The sequence below is a fragment of the Myotis brandtii genome, unplaced genomic scaffold, assembly GCF_000412655.1.
Source record: "Myotis brandtii unplaced genomic scaffold, ASM41265v1 scaffold703, whole genome shotgun sequence".
Classification (NCBI taxonomy): Eukaryota; Metazoa; Chordata; class Mammalia; order Chiroptera; family Vespertilionidae; genus Myotis; species Myotis brandtii.
This window is the reverse complement of record NW_005370760.1, coordinates 155,969-169,971: the sequence shown is the minus strand read 5'-3', so window position 1 is coordinate 169,971 and position 14,003 is coordinate 155,969. Positions and strand designations below refer to the sequence as shown.

Sequence of the window (14,003 nt, the reverse complement as noted above, 5' to 3'; positions counted from 1 at the left end):
GAGGCTTCAAACACAGCTGCTGTTCCTCAGACAGAGGGTGTGCTGATCACGAGGCTGCTGTTCCTTGGATGGGGTGGGCTACACACACAGCTGCTACTCCTTGAACTAGGGTGGACTGTTCACGTGGTTGCTGATCCTTGGATGGGGGCCGGCTGCACGCTGCTGTTGTTCCTCTGATGTGGTGTGCTGCTTGTGGGGTTACTGCTCCTAGGACTTGGAGAGTTTGATTGCAAGTTTGTTGCTCCTCGGACGGGGGTGGGCTGCTTGCGTGGCTGCTGCTCTTTGGACGGGAGTGAGCAGCACGTGTGGCTGCTCCCCTAGGACGGGGACGTGCCACTCACCTGGCTGCTGCTCATCAGACAGGTGCAGGCTGTTGTGGCTCTGCTCCTCTGACCAGTGCGTGCTGTACAGGGCTGCCCTCCTGGGACGTGGGCGGTCTGCTAGTGTGGCTGCTGCTGCTCCTCGAATCGGGGCGGGCCGCTCGCAGAATTGCTGCTCCTGGGTTTCGGCAGGCTACTTGTGCGGCTGCTGCTGCTTGGACGAGGGCAAGATGCTTGTGCAGTTGCTGCTCCTCGGACTAGTGCAGGGTGTGCGCAGCTGCTGCTCCTCGGATGAGGGCAGGCTGTGCAGGGTTGCCGCTCCTCAAATGTAGGAAGACTGCTTGTGCAGCTGCTGCTCCTCTGACAGGTCGGACTGCTCGCGTGGTTGTTCCTCCTCGGACGGGGAAGCGGGCCGCTCACACAGCTGCTGCTCCTTGGACAGGGGCAGGCCACATGAGGCTGCTGCTTTTAGGCTCGAGGCAGGCTGCTCACGGGGCTGATGCTCCCTGGACAAGAGTGTGCCGCTCACGTGTCTGCTGCTCACGTGGTTGAAAAAATAATGTGAGAAGAAGTAGGAAATAAAGGAACAAACACAAACAAAAAAAGAAAAACAAAACAAAAAGCAAAAAAAAAAAAAACCCTAACAAAATAATAATAAAAAAATAAAAATGAAAAATTGAAATGTCATTCCTTTGGCTGGCTTAAGTTCCCAGTTTTCTGGAATATCTGTGATTTTGTTGTTGTTGTTGTTGTTGTCATTGCTGGGACTTCAATAAATATATTTTAAAAAATAAAAATAAAATGAATTATAAAAACACAATGGAAAAAAGCAAGATAGAAAGAAATAAGAACTAAGAACTTTCAGTAATGGGTGCAGAAATGAAAAAATGCATATTGAGTACTCAACAGGAAATAAAAATAAAGAAAATGTAAACATAGGCACATTGTAATAAACATTAAAGTGACATAATTACATGCCGTAACCGGTTTGGCTCAGTGGATAGAATATCGTCCTGTGGACTCAAGGGTCCCAGGTTCGATTTCGGTCAAGAGCATGTACCTTGGTTGCGGGCACATCCCCAGTAGGGGATGTGCAGGAGGCAGCTGATCGATATTTTTCTCTCATCGATGTTTCTAACTCTCTATCCCTCTCCCTTCCTCTCTGTAAAAAAAATCAATGAAATATATATATTTTTTAATTTGACATAATTACAAATAAGCATAAAAAGTAATTACAGTAAGCATAAAGAGAAACCTAAAAAGCTACTACAGAGAAAAGACAAATTACCTACAGAGAAAATAATTAGATTGACATCTACAACAGATTTCAAAAGAATGGTGTAAAATACATGAACAAAGCAAATCTTAATTTAGAATTTTATAACAAACTAGAGGCCCGGTGCATGACATTCATGCACTGGGAGGTGTGGGGGTCTCTCAGCTCGTGCTGCACCCTCTCCAATCTGGAAGCCCTCAGGGGAGCCCTCTCCAATCCAGGAGTTTCTGTCTGTCTTTGCAATCATATGAGCGAATTGTCTCAGACCCCAACTCAGTTTGGTTTGTTGCTCACAGAATAATAGAGGCATTTTTTTTTCTTTGCTTCATTGATGGAGATTTCCTGGAAGTTTTAGGATATCTTCCCTTTAATTTTTCCTAGACACTCTGATTTTACTTATGTCTCTCATTTTTGCTTTCCCTCCACCCCCCACCACAGCAGTAACTTGCTCCAGGCTCACTTTGCTCTAGTGTCTAGGAGATCCGTCTGCCACCAGAACTATGATTCCCAGCATTCCTGGTGCTCCCCATGCTCTTGGCTTCCACTTTCAGTCCTGGGGCTGCCACCAAAACTACTATTCCCAGAATTCCTAGTGCTCCCCATGCTCTTGGTTTTCCCTTTCTGCTCTGTCTCCATCCCATGACCTCCCACTCTGCCAAGTCCTCCAAGCTGCCAGCTCTCCCACTCTGCTCTCTGCCCGTTGCCTGTGTATGCAAATTAACCCACCGTCTTTGTCAGGTTAATTTGCATACTCACTCCTGATTGGCTGGTGAGCGTACTGGAGGGATGGCCAATTTACATATTCCTCTTTTATTACATAGGACTAGAGGTCTGGTGCACAAAAATTTGTGCGCTCGGGGGCGGGGGGGGGGTCCCTCAGCCCGGCCTGTGCCCTCTCACAGTCCAGGAGTCCTCGAGGGATGTCCAACTGATGGCTTAGGCCCGCCATGGGGAGCGGGCCTAAGCCATCAGTCGGACATCCTTAGCATTGCTGCAGAGGTGGGAGAGGCTCCCGCCACCACCACTGTGCTCGCCAGCCATGAGCCTGGCATCTGGCTGAGCAGTGCTCCCCCTGTGGGAGCACACTGACCACCAGGGGGCAGCTCCTGCTCCTGCGTTGAGCACCTGTTGCCTCGTGGTCAGTGCGCATCATAGTGACTGGTCTTTCTGGTCGTTCTGCCGTAAAGGTTACTTAGGCTTTTATAATATAGATTATTTGGCTCTATTGAGAGAAAGCCGGCCAACCTATCAGCCATGTGTAACACAGGGTAACTGACTACCACAGGAGTCTTCCATACTTCTTTTCACCACAGGCAGGATCTTGGTGACTATTAATGGCACTTTGAAGGATATTGGAGTGTGGGAGAAGAGTTGAGCTCAGTAACATAATGTTAAGATAAAATTAGGTAAGTTAATGGTGCAGTAAAGCAAGGACTTAGCAAAGAAAATTCAGAAGTTAGGTGAACAACTATAACAATGGTGAGTGCATTCCAAATACAGTATTAAAAAATCATCGCATTTTAACTGTGTGTACCTGACCAGAGGAACTTTTGAAGATGATTTGCTTATACAGTTGATGAAACAACAGGGCACAAATTTACCTTCTATGGCTGTCACTTGAGCTCTGAGGCCCGGCTCCAGCTCTGAGACCTCGGCTGCTAAAAAGAGGTATCTGGGGTTTGTTTGGCTTCTATAATTGAAACACTGTTGCAGCTCCAGCTCTGAGGCCTCCGCTGCTGAAAGCAGGTATCTGGGGTTTGTTTTGCTTCTATAATTGCAACATTGTTTCTTAGAGTGCAGCTCAGAGCCCCGCAGAGGCAGGCAGGGAACCTTGGCTTCCTCCATTGCTGGGCAACCAAGCCTCATGTTCGCTTCAGCTGCGTGGCTGCTGGCCGCCATCTTGGTTGGCAGTTAATTTGCATATCGCCCTGATTAGAACTTCTAAAGCATACAATAAGTAATATTAAAAACAGTAAATAACAAAAGCATATCATTTAAATTAATTAAACTTTAGTAGAAAATTAATTATACTCTTTTTATATGAAAGGGACACATCAAAATAAAACTCTTGATGACAATTATAAAGGAGGTTTAAGGAGTTGTGTTTAATGGGAAATATTTATGTCATGCTCAGGAGAGAAATATTAAATGACCATAGTCTTGTTAGAAAAAGATGACAGTGTTGTTTTTTTTAAATAAGATAATAAAAAATATAGCAATCTTATCTAATAAAAGAGAAACATGCAAATTGACCGTACCTCTGCAACTCCCACAAGCCATGCCCACAAACCACTCCCACAAGCCAATCAGGAGCAAGTATGCAAATAAACCCAACCAAGATGGCAGCAGCCACAGAGCTGGAGCAAACAGGAGGCTTGGGTTGCCCCTGGCGATGGAGGAAGCCAAGCTTCCTGCCTGCCCTGGCCCTGGGCTCCACTCAAGGCTACAAAGTTTCAATTATAGAAGATAAATAAATCCCAGATACCTACTTCCAGCCACTCTGGCCTCTGCTCAAGGAGGGTCTGGGAGCCTGGGTTGCCTGGGGCCGTGGCAAGCCTGAAAACAGTCTTCAGCCCCTCACCCAGACTGGCCAGGCACCCCAGCGTGGTCCCCTGCCCTGAAGGGGGTGTGGCCAGACTGAAAACAGCCCTCAGCCCCTCACCCAGGCTGGCCAGGCACCCCAGCGGGGACCCCCACCCTGAAGAGGGTGTGGCCAGCTTGAAAACAGCCCTCAGCTCCTCCCCCAGTCTGGCCACGCCCCCCCCCAGTGGGGACCCTCACCCCATGGGGGCATGGCCACCCTGCAAACCACCACAGGCCCCTTGCCCAGGCTGCCCAATGCCCCAAGGGAACCCCCACCCTGATCTGGGACACCCTTCAGGGCAAACCAGCGGGCCCCCACCAGTGCACCAGGCCTCTATCTATAAAAGGGTAATATGCTAATTAGACTGGGAGACCTTCCAGGAGACCTTCCGGACATTCTTCTGGACAAAGCCATGGTGGCGGGGCCAAGGTAGAGGCGGTTAGAGGCCAAGAGGGGAGGGCAGTTGTGGGTGATCAGGCTGGTGGGGGGCTGGTGGGGGGCGGGGCCGTTGGGGGTAAGCAGACCAGCAGGGGGGCCAGTTGGGGGCAAGCAGGCCATCAGTGGGGGTCAGTTGGAGATGATCAAGACAGCAGGGGGGGAAGTTTGGAGTGAGCAGGCCAGCAGGGGGTCAGTTGGGGGTGAGCAGGCCAGTGGGGAGGGATGGTGGGGGTGAGCAGGCCAGCAGGGGGGCAGTTGGGGGTGATCAGGCTGGCGGGGGGAATTTGGGGACAAGGAGGCCAGCAGCAGGGGGAAGTTGGGGGCGAGCGGCCAGCAGGCAGAGTGGTTAGGGGCAATCAGGCAGGCAGGTGAGCAGTTAGGAGCCAGCAGTCCTGCATTGCAAGAGGGATGTCCGACTGCTGGTTTAGGCCCGATCCCTGTAAACTGGAAGTAAGACATCCTTCCAGGGGTCCCAGATTGGAGAGGGTGCAGGCCGGGCTGAGGAACACCCCCTCCCCCATGCACGAATTTCATGCACCTGGCCACTAGTGTAATCTATAACCTCTAAGCCATCAGATATATAATAAATAATAATTGTTTATTGAGAGGCACTGAATTTTCATTTTACACTAGGACCTGCAAATTATATAGTCAGACCTGGTAAACAGAAAGAAATATTGACTCTACTTACCTAAGGATGAAGTCATGCTATAAGCAAGCAATTAACCAGCAGACTATACTGGTACTTAGGAAGTTCTAGGAGATGAAATAGGCATAGAGGTTTGAGAAGGTCTCCATATAATCCAAGTTTACTCAGGGCTGTATGCATTCACAGAAGAGACCAGAACAGGTGCAAGCTTCCAATGTATCCCTAGCTAGAAGAGCACATTGACCAGAACAGAGGAGATATAAGAGGTCCGACATAACATAAATGTTGGGACAGACTTAAAAATGGGCTGAATCTGAATGTGCTTCTGGACCACATGGAACAAAAGTCTTCCTGGCTTAAGGTGTTTGAACACAAACTGCTGATCTTTGGCTGAATGCTAAGTTATACAGACACTCAAACCCTAGGAAATGAGGTTTAAATTTTTTTAAAGTAACTGAGCAGAGCCATTAGTAGTCACACATTGTGAGGAGACAAAGTTAGATTAGGCAAGTCATTAAACAAAAGACTGACAACTGTCTGGGATAAACTCAGAATCTAGAGTTGCAACAATATATTACCTAAAAAGGCCCAGAATTCATCAAGAACAATAAAAATTAGTGGGCATGCAAAGAAACAAAGAAGTGTGACTGAAACTCAAATAAAGCAGTGGTCCTGGTCAAAGGGCTCAGTTTGTTGTGATGTCATCCCATGCACCAAAAAGGTTGTGGGTTTGATTCCCAGTCAGGGCATATACCTAGGTTGTAGGTTTGATTCCCAATTGGGGTACATATGAGGTAAACCAATCAGTGTTTCTCTTGTCTCTCTCTTTCTCCTTCCCTTCCTCTCTCTCTCCCTTCCTCTCTCTAAAAAAATCAATAAAAACATATTTTTGGATCAGGACTGAAAAAAAAGCAGTGAGTAGAAACTATATGAATGTCCCCAGATGATGAAGTTAGTAGACAAAGTCTTCACAGCAGCTATAATAAGTATGTTCAAAACCTTAAAAGAAACCAGGTTTAAAGAATTAAATGAAAGTATAATAACAATGATTCCACAAATAGATAATCTTAATAAAGACAGAAAATTTATTTTTAAAAGAACCAAATGAAAATTCTGAAGTTGAAAAGTAAATTAACCAAAATAGAGAATATACTAAGAGAGGTCAATGGCAGATTTGAGCTGAAGAAAAAAAATCAGTGAACTTGAAGATAGATCAGTAGAAATTATCCAATCTCAAAAAAAGATTAAAGAAAAGTTATCAGAGCCTCAAAGAACTACAGGACAACATCAACTGAACCAACATACTTGAAATGGTAGTCCCAGAAGAAAAGAAGAGAAGAGGGGGCAGAAAAAATATTTTAAAAAATAATGGCCTAGCTCAGTTGGTTGGAGCATTGTCCCATACAGGAAAATTTTGTGGGTTTGATCCCAGTCAGACTGTAGTTTTGATCCCAGGTCAGAGCATGTACGGGAGGCAATCTATTGTTGTGTCTTTCTCACATTGATGTTTCTTTCTCTATCTCTCTAAAATGAATAAACATATCATTGAGTGAGAATGGCTGAAAGATTCTTAACTAATGAAAATGCTTCAATATAAAGGTCTAAGAAGCTCAGCACATCTTGAATAAGATAAACATAAAGAGATACACATTGGAGAGATCCAAGATGGCGGCCGACAAGGCAGCAGTGAGGGAAAGAGTTTGAGTGAGTGAAGGACTGAAAGGGGAGTGCCTGTGGGGCATGTGTGTGTGTGTGTGTGTGTGTGTGTGTGTGTGAGCGAGAGGAGAGAGAGAGAGAGAGAGACAGTTATATTCCGCAGGACTGTTGGGGGTGGGCGGACCAGGCTCCCTTAGCCAGGCAGCCTCTGCTACCACTGCAATCTCTCCCAGGGTAGCCAGCTCTGCTGCAGAGGCCACACCATCTTGAAGGGGAGAGCTGCTGTGACTGGGAGCCCAGCCTCACCTCCACCCATCTGGGGAGCCCTAAGATACTGCCTGGGACCCCACAGCCACACCAGCCAAGGACCTGCTGCCTCAGCTGCAAACTCATGAACACCAAGACTCTAGCCTCTCCAGCCACAGACTCCTAAAAAGTTTGTCCAGGGGGAGACAAAATGGTGGGCGAATAGGTGGACATGTCCTGCACCTTCAGAACAGATAGAAGAAACAGCTGAATAGAATAACATCCACCTGGAAATGGCAAATTAAACACAGCTGGTGAGACAATCTGCAGCCAGAAAGGAAAGAGGACTGCTGGAGAATGGTAGGATTGGGGATCTGGGCTGGAGAGAGAGACGCCTGACTACCAGGACAAGAGGGTCAGAAAAAAACTGCGCTGCACCAAGTCAGCATCCTTTGGAGACACATATAACACTAGACTGTGGAAGGGGGTCCACAGGGCTGCTGCAAGCCAGGAAATCCAGATCTAAGTCCACAGCCATGGGAGGCTGCGCCCCGAAAGGCAGCCTGAAGTTCTACACTGGCCATGCAGTGCTGGGGGGGAGAGAAAAGTGCAGCAGTGTGGTTGCTCTGTCTTTGTATTTTCCTTGCTTTTACTTGCTAAACCCAGTACACAGGATATTTCAATTACAAACACTCACCGAGGCTGCGGTGCAGGTGAAGGTGCAGTTTTGTGGAGGCTAGGGAGCAAGACAGGGAGAGGTGACCAGGAATCCAGCTCTGGGACACTCCGGTTCCTTCAACCCTAAACAGCCATTTTTCTCCTGAAGAGCCGGCCCCTCCTAGGAGCACAGCTGCACCCAGCCTCGAGCTCTGCAGAGAAACAAGGAATCTGAATACCCCCAGGGAGCCCTTGCGGACTGGGTTGAGGGGCCATTTGGTTCCGGAAACTAATATAGCAACACCCCCACCTAGAAACCGTGTCAGAAATAAACACTTGTGTAAATATGATTGAAAGCAGGCAGACAAACAAAGTGGGCAGATTGGTCCTACCTGCCTGAAACCAAGGCTGTGGAAACAAAGAGGTACAGTGGATCGCTGGGAATTTCAACATGGTGCTGACTATCTAACAGGAAACTGAGAAGTGGCAGACAGAACAGTAGAAAGGGGTCTTAAACCAGCCCCCATGGGACATCAAAACTCAGCTGAAGAGAACAACACTTCACTACTTCACTTTTTCATTTTTTAACTTTTACTTAAGAAAAAAATTTATTTTATTTTATTTTTTAACCCTTTATTTATTTATTTATTTATTTTGGATTAGTGTTCTTCATTCAATTTTTATCTTTTATCATTATTTTACTTTATCTCATTTTGCCCTTTTTGCCAACCTTTTCTTCCTCACTTCTCCCTTTTTCATCCTGTTTCTCTTCTCCTGTTCCTGCTTTTTTTTCTTTCTCCTTTCTTTTTACCCCTTGTTAAAAATTGATCTTATTTATCTGCTTTATTAACACATTACTATTATAGTAGTCTCTGTTGGCTTACTCATATATCTAATTTCCTCTCCCCTGCTCCAAGTCCATGCACCCTTCTCTTTTCTCTTTCTTCAACAGCCAATTTTTTATGCTTTTGTTTTTTCTCTCCTCACTTGTTCTCTTCTTCTCCTAATTGCTTAATTAATTTCACTCACCAAATTCAAGCCTATTTGCTCTCTACCCTATTCTACCTTTCCAAAAAATAGATGCATATATAGATAGATAGATTAAAGAAATGGGAATTTTTTTGGTCTTTTTATTTTTCATTTATTTTTAATTTTTATCTATTTTTATATTTATATTTATTTTTGTTTTTTACTTTTCTTCTTATCCACTCATTCTCTTTCAACCTCCTCTATACTGAACATTGGCCATTCCCCCATTCATTCAATTCCTTTACCTTACTTTCTGGAAATAATCTCTGCCTCTGCAGATTCAGTCCCCGCCCCTTTTTTCTGGGTGTTTGTTCTTTGCATTTTTTGGTTTATTTTTTTTGTTTTGTGGAGTTTTCTCCCCATATATGTATATTTTCCCCTTATTTTTTCTTCTTTTGTTTTTTTCTCTTACCTTTTTTCATTTTCTCAATATCATTTTTTGCACTCTTTTCTCTCCCCTAATTCTATTTTCTCTGGTGGTCACTTTTATTGGGGTTATCGGTGTTGTGAAAACATTCATGTTTTGTTCCCTCAGTGTCATGTCTTATAGAGTTGTATTTTGTGCCTTTTGATTAATATGGTAGAGTGGGCCACATAACCAGACACCCTGACAGGAGCAAAAATGGGGAGACAAAGAAACAGCCCCCATATGAAAGAAAAGGAGGAATCACCAGAAAAAGAAGTAAACAAAATGGAGGCAAGCAATTCATCAGAGAAAGAATTCAGAGCAATGGTCACAAGGACGCTAAAAAGGATGGAAGACAAATTCAATAACATGTGTAACAATCAAGAGAAAATGAAGAACCAAGGAGAAATGAAGGATGACATTGCTGTAATAAAGAACACAATAGAAAGCATCAACAGTAAACTAGAAGAAGCAGAGGGCCACATCAGCGAGCTAGAAGACAAGGTAGGAAAAAACACCCACACAGAGCAGCAACTGGAAAAAAAAAACTTAAAAACATGAGGAGAGCCTAAGGAAGCTTTGGGACAACATGAAATGAAACAACATCTGCATAATAAGGGTCCCAGACAGAGAGGAAACTGAGCAAGGATTAGAAAACCTGTTTGAAGAAATAATGACAGAAAACTTCCTTGATATTGGGAAGAAAAAGGTCGCACAAGTTCAATAAGCACACAGAATCCCAAGCAAGATGAACCCCAAAAGACTGACACTAAGACACATCATAATTAAATTGGCAAACACCACCAACAAATTAAGAATCTTAAGGCTGTCAGAGAGAGGCAGAAAGTTACCTATAAGGGATCTCCTATTAGACTATCAATTGCTTTTTCAATAGAAACACATCAGGCCAGAAAGGAATGGAATGAAATATACAAAGTAATGCAAAGCAAGGGACTGAATCCAAGAATACTATACCCAGCAAAGCCTTCATTCAAAATTGAAGATGAAATAAGGATCTGCATAGACAAAATGGGCTAAGGGAGTTTATTACCACCAAGCCACCAATGCAGGACATGCTAAAGAGACTGCTGTAAAAAGAAGAAATAAAAAGGTAAGAAGGAACACAGGCATAAAGAATAAAAGTGGTGACAAACAAGTACCTATCAATAATAACCTTAAATGAAAATGAATTAAATGCTCTAATCAAAAGACATGGGTAGCTGAATGGATAAGAAAACATGACCCATATATCTATAGTCTACAAGAGACCCAACTCAGAACAAAGGACTCACATAGACTGATAGTGAAGGGATGGAAATTTTTTTTTAGTAAAAATGAAAAGAAAAAAAAAAGCTGGGATAGCAATACTTATATGTGACAAAATAGACCTCAAAGTGAAGGCCATAGCAAGAGATAAGGAAGGCCACTTCATAATACTAAAGGGAGCAATTAAACAAGAGGATATAACTCTGGTAAACTTATATGCTCCCAATAGAGGAGCACCCAAATACATAAAAAAAAAAGCTACTGGAAGATATCAAGGGAGAGATTGACAGCAACACAGTCATAGTAAGGGACATTAGTACCCCATTGAGCCAATGGATAAATTCTCTAAACGAAATTCAGCAAAGAAACATCAGTCCTAAATGACTCACTAGATCAAATGCAATTAATTGACATCTTCAGAACATTTTACCACAAGGCTACAGAATATACATTCTTCTCAAGTGCAGACAAGACATTTTCAAAATTAGACCACATATTGGGACACAGGCAACTTCTCTTCAAATTCAAGAAGATAGAAAGCATATCAAGCATCTTCTCAGATCACAATGGCATAAAATTAGAAATCTGCCAGAAGCCGGTCTATCCTTGCTGCTTGACAGAGTCGCTTCAGGGAAGAAACATCTGCACAGCATATGTTTCAAGGGACCTGGGGTATATGGCATACTGTTCTTAATATGTTTGCTCCCCTTCTTGGCCCTATGTGTTTTAACCAAGGTCACCTCTCCGAGAAAGGTTGTTTCCCCAGGTAGGGATTTTTCCCTGAAGTTAGGGAGGGAATAAAACCCCTTAACTAAGTGCCAGGCGGGTAGTTAATCACTTTAACTACGAACAATCACGCTTAAGCTACATAATCTTTACTCCCTGGAATGGAGATAAGAAACGCCCTAACCTTTGGAATAGAAATTGATAGGATTAAAATCAACTGGTATAAATACAGATGTAACAAGACAATAAAACACAGAACCTGGCTGGAGATCCTGGACAGAACCTGGCTGGAGATCCTGGCTAGAACCTGGCTAGGCTTTGGTCTCCATGTCATTCCTTCTTCCCTGACTCCGTCCACACCTTTGGAAACCCCTGGACCTGCTGGGGTCGGACCCCAACAGAAATCAACTACAATAAAAACAATGAAAAAAAATCAAACACTTGGAGGCTAAATAGCATACTATTAAACAATGATTGGGTTGCCAAAGAGATCAAAGAAGGAATAAAAAACATTCTGGTAACAAACAACAATGAAAACATAACAATCCAAAATCTATGGGATACAGTGAAAGCAGTCCTGAGAGGGAAGTTCATAGCTATACAGGCCTACCTCAAAAAACAACAACAAAAAAGTTGTAATAAATTACCTAATGCTATAACTTAAAGAATTAGAAAGAGAGCAACAAGAAAAGCCCAGAGTAAGCAGAAGGAAGGAAATAATAATAAAGATCAGAGTGGAAATAAATGACATCCAGAACAAAATAAACAATACAAAAGATGAATTAAACCAAGAACTGGTTCTTTGAAAGGATAAACAAGATTGCTGAACCTCTAGCCAGGCTCACCAAGAAACAAAGAGAGAGGACCCAAATAAACAAAATCAGAAATGAAAGAGGTGAAGTAACAACAGACCCCACAGAAATACAAAGGATTTAAAAAAATTAAATACTACAAACAACTCTACTCCAACAAACTGGACAACCTAGACAAAATGTACATATTCTTAGAAGAATACAAGCTTCCAAAACTTAATCAGGAAGAATCAATAAACCTGAATAGGCTGATAGCTACTGATGAAATTGAAGCTGTAATCAAAAATCTTCCAGCAAACAAAAGCCCTGGTCAGGACAGCTTTACAGCGGAGTTTTACCAAGCATTAAAAGAAGAACTAAAACGTATCTTTCTCTGACTATTCCAAGAAATTTAAGAGGAAGGCACACTTCCAAGCTCTTTCTATGAAACCTGCATTACCCTAATTCCAAAACCAGATAAAGACACCACAAAGATAGAGAACTACAGGCCAATATCCCTGATAAACATAGATGCTAAAATCCTCAACAAATTTCTAGCAAATCAGATATAGCATTACATTAGAAAGATCATGCACCATGACCAAGTGGGATTTATTCTGGGGATGCAAGGATGGTACAATATCTGCAAATCAATAAATGTGATACATCACATAAACAAATTGAGAGATAAAAATCACATAATCATATCAATCGATGCAGAAAAAGCATATGACCAGTGTTCAGCACGCCTTTGAGCCTGGCAACTTCCCAGCATTCAGATCCTCGGACTTTCCTCACAGTAAGGCCCCCAAATGCCAGTCCTCGCTCCCACCTCAAATGAAGAAACCAAAAGTGCCTCTAGCCCCCAACCTGGAGAAGAAGCCAACCCGTCAGACTTGCCAAAGGGAGAAAAAGAACAGCAAGAAGCAATTGAACATATTGATAAAATACAAAATGAAATAGACAGACTTAATGAACAAGCCAGTAAGAAGATTTTGAAAGTGAAACAGAAATATAACAAACTCCACCAACCATTCTTTTCAGAAGAGGTCAGAATTGATCGCCAATATCCCAAATTTTGGGGTAACAACATTTGTCAACCATCCACAAGTGTCTGAAATGCTTGGAGAAGAAGATGAAGAGGCGCTGCATTATTTGACAAGAGTTGAAATGACAGAGTTTAAAGATATTAAATCAGGTTACAGAATAGATTTTTATTTTAATGAAAATCCTTACTTCAAAAATAAAGTTCTCTCCAAAGAGTTTCATCTGAATGAGAGTGGTGATCCATCTTTGAAGTCCACTGAAATCAAATGGAAATCTGGAAAGGATTTGACCAAACATTCAAGTCAAACACAGAATAAAGCCAGCAGTAAGAGACAGCATGAAGAACCAGAAAGCTTCTTTACCTGGTTTACTGACCATTCTGATGCAGGTGCAGATGAGTTAGGAGAAGTCATCAAAGATGACATTTGGCCAAATCCATTACAGTAATACTTGGTTCCTGACATGGATGATGAAGAAGCGGAAGGAGAAAAAGAAAATGATGATGATGAGGAGGAAGGGTTGGAAGATATTGATGAAGAAGGGGATGAGGATGATGGTGAAGAAAATTAAGATGATGATGAGGGGGAAGAAGGAGAGGAAGGTGAAGGAGAAGATGATTAATGAACACTGATAGGTTCCAACCTTTTTTAATTTTCTCCAGTCCCTGGGAGCAAGTTGCAGTGTTTCTTTTTTCTTTTTCTCCCCCCTCCTTGTGCTCAATCGCCCTGTTTTTGAGGTCTCTTTTCTCTCCTTTACACCATGGTTCTCACCTTATTTTTTTTTTGGGGGGGGGGAATTTACCTTGAGCAGGTTATAGTGGGAAAAGAATATTTGCCCCTTTCTGTTCCAAATTCATTTTTATCCCTTCCTGTCTCAAGAAAAACTTAATGGAATCAACACTACCATGCTCTG

General features: G+C 43.2%; 1 pseudogene; it reads left to right on the top strand.

The window, feature by feature from the left end:
- The first annotated feature begins 12,758 nt into the window (after window positions 1-12,758).
- Window positions 12,759-13,712, top strand: LOC102253957 (annotated as a pseudogene).
- Window positions 13,713-14,003: the final 291 nt, after the last annotated feature.